We start from the raw sequence: 8,456 nt of genomic DNA on the forward strand, positions 1-8,456 counted from the left end.
ACTAATTAAAACATATGATTTCATATTAATATATTATTACTTATAATATATTAATAAACCCTAAATAACCTTCTCTCAAAAGTCCATCCTAACAAATTGTCCTGATGATATGCAACCCAAATGGACCATGCTACTCTCGGGTCGAATACATACCAATAATAGTTATGGGCTTAGACACCTAATCCAACAGAAGGATGGTTCGTATAGGATGTGCATCGATTACTGGGAGTTGAACAAGTTAACAGTGAAGACCCGTTATCCGCTTCCGAGGATTGATGATTTGTACGACCATTTACAAGGTGCGTCTTGGTTCTCCAAGATTGATTTCCATTCAGGCTAACATCAGATGAAAGTTTGGGATGAGGATGTTCATAAGACGCTCTTCAGGACTTGTTATGGTCATTACAAGTTTGTGGTGATGCCGTTTGGGCTCACCAATTCTCCAACAATGTTCATGGACCCCATGAACAGGGTTTGCAGGCTGATGTTGGATCGATCAGTGATCGTTTCCATTGATGATATGTTGGTCTATTCTAAAACCAAGAAGCAGCATGAGGATCACTTGTGAGAGGTTTTGGAGATTTTGAGGAGGGAGAGGCTGTATGCCAAATTCTCCAAGTGTGAGTTCTGGTTGTACGAGGTGCAGCTCTTGGGACACCTCGTCAACCAGAAGGGTATATTGGTCGATCCGGCCAAGATCGAGGCCGTGATGCAGTGGGAGGTTACGAGATCTCCATATGAGGTTCAGATTTTCCTTGGCCTAGCAGGGTACTATTGAAGGTTCGTTGAAAACTTCTCCAGGATCGCAGTTCCATTGACCAGGTTGACGAAGAAGTAGGTTATTTTTCGTTAGGGTCCTGAGCAGCAGACGACATTTAAGAATTTGAGGAAGAAGATATGCGAAGCTACGATTTTAACTTTACTAGAGGGTGTGGATGATTTCGTGGTATATTGTGACGTATCGATTACGGGATTGGGTGAAGTGTTGATGCAGAGTGGTCATGTGATTGCTTATGCTTCGAGACAGTTGAAGCCTCATGAGTCGAACTACCCTACGTATGATTTGGAGTTAGGGGATGTAGTTTTCGCCCTAAATATTTGGCATCATTATTTGTATAGGGTTCATTGTATCATCCAAGAGTTTGAGGTACTTGATGGATCAACCAAATCTGAATATGAGGCAGCGTATGTGGCTCTATGTAGTGAAATATTACTACTGTGGGATCCTATATCGTCTCGGAAAGGCCAATGTGGTGGCCGATGCCTTGAGCCGCAGGACAACTTATACTCCTATCAGGGATTTATGTTTGAGGATGAAAATTATTACCCCTCTCTTGGAGCAGATTCGCGCACCTCAGATTGAGGCTATGAAGGAGGAGTGCTGGAAGAGCGATCGTATAGTGGTACATGTGTCCTCTTTTGATTATGATAGTCGAGGATTGTTGACTTTACACTAGAGAATTTGGGTTCCATATTTGGGTGGTTCACACCAGATTATGTTGGAGGAGGCGCATAATTCGATGTTTTTTATTCACCCAATTGTGACTAAGATGTATAGAGACCTCCGACTCAATTATTGGTGGTACTGCATGAAGCAGGATGTAGCCTGGTATGTGGAGAGGTGCTTGACTTGCAGGAAAGTTAAGGATGGGCATTAGCGACCTCACGACAAGATGGAGTCGTTGGGTGCTCCCATCTGGAAATGGGAAGGGATCATGATGGATTTCATCATGAAGCTACCGCGGACAGCACGAGGGGTGGATTTGATTTGGGTCATTGTGGATCGGTTAAGCAAGAGTGCGCATTTTATCCTGATTCAAGAAAGCATCTCTACGGAGAAATTGATAGACGTTTATATTCGTGAGGTTGTGGCACGACATGGGGTTCCGATATCAGTGGTCTCGGATTGGGATGTACAGTTTACTTCCAGATTCTGGAAGAGATTCCACGAGGAGTTGGGTACTCGACTACACTTCAGAATGACTTTTCATCCGCATACTGATGGACAGAGTGAGTGGACTATCTAGACTATGGAGGATATGCTTCGGGCATGCGTGTTGGATTTTGGTGGTAGCTGGGATACGTATCTCCCATTAACCGAGTTTTCTTACAACAACAACTACCATTCTAGTATTTATCGACCTCCTTTTGAGATGCTCTACGGGAGGAAGTGTCGAACCCCGATTTGTTAAGGCGAGGTCGGTCAGCGAGTCATGGGTAGCACGGATGTGGTGCTCTGGACAACCGCGTTGATTCAGCAGGTGCGAGGGAGATTGCAGACTGCACAGAGTCGGAAGATGAGCTATGCAGATCGGCGGCGATCTGATCTCGAGTTTCCGTTTGGTGACATGGTACTCCTAAAGGTGTCACCTTGGAAAGGTGTCATCTGGTTCAGGAAGCGGGGCAAGGTGGGACCCATATATATTGGTCCCTTCAGGGTTATTGCTCGGGTTGGCAGGGTTGCAAAATGTTTGGATCTACCGAGGAGCTCATTCGGATTCACAACACGTTTCACGTCTCTCAGCTGCAGAAGTGTTTGGTTGATGATTCCGCAGTGGTGCCATTGGAGGATATTTAGGTGGACGAGCGCATGAACTATATAGAGAGACCGGTTGCGATTCTCGATAGGAAGACGAAGACTCTGCGAAACAAGGTGGTGAGTTTGGTGAAGGTGCATTGGAAAATCGGAAGGGCTCATAGTGGACATGGGAGCCTGAGGAAAAGATGATGGAGCATTACCTAGAGTTGTTTGCAGCAGCAGACTTCGAGGAAAAAGTCTGATTCAAGTGGGGGAGAGTTGTAACACCAGTGTTCCCAGGTATTTTCATTTATGGCTTAAAGTATAAAATATTTGTAATTTTGGTCGTTACGCTGGGCGTACATGAGGTGTACACAGGGCGTAAATCATTAAAAGGGATGTGGGGACTTCATGCAGTACATTGGGCGTACATGATGTACGTAGGGCGTACTCATGCTAATCCCACAACCCTAAATTTTAGGGTTGAGCCCCTATTTAAAGGACCTTAAGTCCCTTGAGGCCTCTTCATGCTCAGCCTCCACTCTGCCAAACAGTATTTCGAAACCCTAATCCTTGGATAGCTTTTGTGAGCCTCTTTTGTGTGTTCTTGGTGCATAGTGAAGAAGTAGAAATCTTTCTTTGAGGATTGGTGTAGCTAAATCTTGAAGATCCAGAGCTTTCATCTCTTTTGCAAACTTCTGGAGGTATAGAGTTCCCACCTTTATGGTTTTATGGCTTGGATCTAGGATAGATTTGAGTTTTGCATGCTTTTAGTCCCATGGTTTTGGTTCTTGTGAGTAAAAGCCACTCCAGAGCTTAAGGTTTCCATTTTATGTTGTTTTTGAGGATCATATGTCATAAAAATGATGTCTTTGTGGCTATCATTCACCCATGCAAGGGTTTGAAGTCATTAAAGGGTGATTTGGATCTAGGGCTTGATTTTATGCTCTATTAAGCCATGAAAAAGTTTATAGTTGATCACTTTATCAGTTAATACCTTCACTAGATTAAGATTTGTGAGTTGTACGTTTAGTATTTAGGTATTAAGGACTTAAAAGGTGATCTTGGCGACAATGGGTTACGCATGGAGTAACCCTGGAGTATGCAGGCCGTAGCGTGGTCGTGCCCCGTTTATGTGGAAACTCAGCATGCATGGTGTAGTGAAGGAGTACGCGTGACGCTAAATGTTTAAAAAAATAATTCCATAACATACGATCTAACGTGCTTTTGGAGCATTACGTAATGCTCTACTTAATAATATTTTAAAAAATATAGTACTCAGATTCAATATTATTATTATAAAAGAAATCTCACTATGAAATCTTACAACCAACCATCATTAAAATAATAATATTTTTTAAGTGGTACTATATTTAGAGCATTAGTTACAATTCCATAGCATATGATCTAACTTGAATATCTCTACTTACGTGCTACGAATTGAATCGGTCAAGTATTCAATCCATCTATTTGTCAAACGTGCTTTTGACCGAATTCATCTAAACTTGATTGAAGTCTACGTTGAATCCCGAGATCACGGCAAATATCTATCGATTCTGGCCGGCCCGCTCCTATATCCGACGTCATCGTGGCCATTAAGTAGTCACCACAATATCGTCACTATTAAGCAGCAGCTATCATCGTCTATCAGACGCCATTACACCTTTTTTCCTTCCGCCTACAACCATCCACAACCACCTACATCGGACCATCCCACCTTAAACCTAGACCCAGTCGTGATGATCTTAAAAAAAACCCAACCATGAATAGCGTGCCCACCATCACAGCCGCTCTGCCTCCTTGTTTCAACCATTGTCACCAACCATCTCTCTGGTCCAACTGATGCCATTTGTGAAGACGTTGATCCTGCAAAAACATTTCCCCTACATTATGGTTCTATAATGGGTAAATTGACAATGGTTTGTAATTAAGGCTCATGGTAAATATATTTTGCACTCTATCTGTTCGATCAAGTGCCTCAAAGAATGTTTAACATATGTTTTTTTTTTCAATCAGCTCAAGAACGATTTGGATTAATGTGAAGATAAAGAGCCTGAAGAGGAGGTGTGCAGAGGTTGCCACTTAAGAAAGCTCCAAATTTTTGAAAACGTCTATGGAAATTTTGGGGTTCTGTCAAAGCCAAACTTGGTTCCTGGTAGTTTTTCTCATTTTCAATTATCAATACAGCCTCTAATTTTGATTTTGTCATCTCAAGCCGCCTTTTGCTCTTCTACTTCTGATTTTTTTTACAAAGTGTCGTTCCTATTGGATAAGAATTATTAGTTGCCAATTAGATTATAAATGAATATGTTATTGATATCTTTTGCGATAATAACTTACGTAGCAAAGAAACTCATATCATTATTTTGTTGGATTGAAATATTATTATTTGAAGAATTAAGCATCATTAATGGTGCTCTTGGCTTTATTGAAGGCTCGAGATTTGAAGAAACATATGAAGAGGCTCAATGAAGCACTTCGGTGAAACTTTCTATTTTCTGTTGTGGAGGTATTTTACATTTTACACTTTACACATTCTCTTTTCATGTGTACCCATTAGTGGAAATTGCATTTTCCAAAAAGGTATTGTCTTTATATTGTTGATATTATGTAGGCAAGAATATACATGCCATGTTCGAAGTATCCATTTCTAACCCCACCTATTGATACAAATAGTGAAGCAGGAGGAATGATAACACAAGAGAAAGTCCTTAAACTTCACACGTTCCAAGTCTTATAAGTGTCTAGGTGTGTGATTTTTTTTTCATATTACCATACTGTTGTTTTGTTGACATGAAGTTTTTGATTGGTCATATTTGTGATTGTTTTCTTTATGGTGGTTTTGTTGTTGTAGGTTTGATCCTTACAACAGGGGATTCTCGATTAACTATTTTGCATAAATGATTGAGCTCTGACACCAAGGCGTGACCGATGTGTACAGGTTTTTATAATCGTGAAAGAGATTTTTTTTTGTTAATTGGTTTACTTTTGCAATTTTCTTATTTAATTTGTGATAAATTTATTTGAGAGGTTGTTAAATTTATTTGACTGACTATGTTAGTGTTGGAGAGGGAAAGGAGTGTATTCCTATATTTAGTGTTGAGCTATGTTAGTGGTGAGAGGGAAATGATTTTATTATTATATTAGTTTTTTAATAAAAACTTAATGTTTTATACAGGATACAAAAAATGATTGGTTGAAGGAGCTACTTACGATTTATTTTATGTAATATTTCTATTTTCTAAGAAAAACTTGTTAATAGGTTAGACTCAATTATTTTGATTGTTTTATAAGGTTTTAAAAAAAATCATAACAGAAAGGGAGTTATTTGTGTGTGTTCCGTAGTTCCTCTCAAAGGTAAAAGTTTATTATCTTGTAATATACATAAAGTTATGTATTCTGCGTTATTAAAAAATGTGTATAAAATTAATTAATCTAATTCAAAACTAGATGTCTTATTTTTTCGATTTAATGTATTTTTTTGTAGATTATCGTGAAAGTTGTTGAAACATATCACCAATATGTAATTGTTCTCCAGTGTCGGTCATATTCACTTGATGGTGATCGATTGAGTCGTTTTAATCACTCAATAGATGGTGTTAATGTTATTGTAATCAAAGTTCATTTTGTTATTATTTGGCATTATATTTATTTTGAAATACTTACTTTTGAATTTCTTCCAAGACATGTTGAATGTATTAGATAATTTAGCTAGATTTGTTAAAATGTTTCATTTTCCTCAACCGATAAGTTTATTTTTAAATAAAATGTAGCTTGAATTTTTTTAAAAATTGTAAACACTGATATGGAAGGTTTTATTGTAGGTAACCGGAAGTGGAGCGAATACAAAAGAGAATGTTGCTAGGCGTTGGACTTTTGAAATATGAGTTCTTTTAGGCGAACTTCCTAATGTTATACTTTTATTAATTTAATTTCATTTAGGTTAATTACGCAGAACAACTTATAAAAGAGATCCTAGATAATGACGATATCAAGTGTTTTGCTACAAAGTGTTCATTAAGAATTCCAGCCGATCATATTGTATGCCAATACTTCTTTTTTTTTTTTTATCAATAATTGTTAAATGCAACAAAATAGCAATGTACTTTGAAAGTACCTAATTAGAGCATAGTATTTTTAATTTAATTTCTTATTATGACATTATACTTCGAAAAGTATACTGAAGTGTAGTGATGAAAATTGCTTTGAATTTGGATTACATTGGTATAAATTGGTAATTTTTTCAAAATATTGTGTTGTAATAGTAAAAATGAGAGTGATAACGAATAAATAATGACTAAATAACAACATCATCTCCATGTGTCGTAAACTACTTCCAATACATGTGGTTTTGAAACCCTATCCAACATACATAAAAGAGACCAATACATTAAAGAATACACTTTTCGTAAAAAAAAAAACCGAATCATTGAATTAAAACGAATCACTGTCCGTTGAAAAAAACTAACTGACAAAACAAATTATTCGCCGTCCGCCGCTTTGCGCGGGTAAACGATATATATATATATATATATATATATATATATATATATATATATATATATATATATAGTGTGAGGAGATTCTTGGACCAACAGCTCGGGTATGAGAGTTATCTGTTATCGACTGAGGTGAGTTTTCTCATATTACTCTAGGATACTAGGTGTTATATGTGCTTGTTGTCTTTGTGACTCTTGATGTATGCGTGTATGCATTAATGCTATATGTATGTGGGGGTGAAATAGACCCGTTTGGTTGAAAAACAACTATTGAGTCGGAAGGGACTCTCGGGTAAGATAGATTCAGGGGTGAAATTAACCTGTTCGATTGAAAAATACCGATTGAGTCAGAAGGGACTCAGGGGTGAAATAGACCCAGGGGCGAAATAGACTCGTTATAGCCTTGTGTTGATATGTATGTATGGTATGCGGTAGTTTGGCGAACTCACTAAGCTTTGTGCTTGTGGTTTATGTTTAAAATGTTTTTCAGGTACTTCCGGTTCCAAGGGGAAGAACTCGACGTGATTGAATCGCATCCACCAGTGTTTCACATTTGATGATACGATTTGTACTCTGATAACTAATTTATTCATTATCATATTTTAATAGGTTTTGGAATGAATGATTAGTGTTTTTGGTTGATTTAAAAATATTTTTTTTACTTAGTATATTTGGGACGTTACACCAAATATGGATCCAAAGTTGCTTCCAAATCCTAGCTCCACTCAAAATATCTAAAAACGACATAAAAACATGACCACCACGAGAATTCTGATGATAAACATGAGCTGAAACATTATTTAATCTAATGCACATGAAATAACATAAAATATGATGCAAAATGCTAATAAAAATATTCTAAAAGATACAAAAAATGACATCTATCAAATCTCCCCAATCTTATACCTTACTTGCCCTCAAGTAATAAAAAGATTAAACATTATAACTGAAATGGAAAGACGTAGATGTCATAAAAAAGAACTTAGAATAAAAACTAAAATAAAATTAAGAAACAAAAAACTTAAACTTTAAACTTTAAAAACACTTCACACTTTTTCTATTCATCAAACCTTGCTCACCAATATCACACAGAATAACCCAATATGAGCTCACCAATTATGTCTCACCTCAATGCATATATTTGTGTCTAAAATCCTAATTACTTCCCAAGTCATGTATACTCACTTTCCACATAAACGTTCCTCACTTATTTTGAACAACATTCATTTCTGCATCCCTCCAAATACATTCTTATAAAATTTTCTTGACCTCAATGTATTTTTGTTAATTCCCAAGCATACATACAATAAAATAACTTAGAAAGAAAAATTACAACTTGAATCACTAAGCCTTAGGCTTTTGGCAATTTTGAGTTATTTCTTCATTCTCATAATATTCATACTTTGCAAGCTCTTTATTCTTTCAACAACTTTGACAAC

The 8,456-nt window shown here is 37.1% G+C and overlaps 1 long non-coding RNA gene across 2 annotated transcripts; it reads left to right on the forward strand.

The window, feature by feature from the left end:
* The first annotated feature begins 3,944 nt into the window (after positions 1–3,944).
* On the forward strand, positions 3,945–6,613 carry LOC145138568 (uncharacterized). Of its 2 annotated transcripts, XR_013721607.1 has the most exons (6): positions 3,945–4,457; positions 4,535–4,673; positions 4,953–5,027; positions 5,133–5,266; positions 5,373–5,459; positions 6,343–6,613. It is a non-coding gene; the product is annotated as an uncharacterized LOC145138568 (long non-coding RNA). The 2 variants fall into 2 exon arrangements; XR_013721605.1 differs by lacking the exon at positions 6,343–6,613 and having other exon boundaries at positions 5,373–6,153.
* The last annotated feature ends 1,843 nt before the right edge of the window (positions 6,614–8,456 follow it).

This window comes from Lactuca virosa, chromosome 9, assembly GCF_052849685.1.
Source record: "Lactuca virosa cultivar CGN04683 chromosome 9, Lactuca_virosa_CGN04683_v6, whole genome shotgun sequence".
In the NCBI taxonomy this organism is placed as follows: Eukaryota; Viridiplantae; Streptophyta; class Magnoliopsida; order Asterales; family Asteraceae; genus Lactuca; species Lactuca virosa.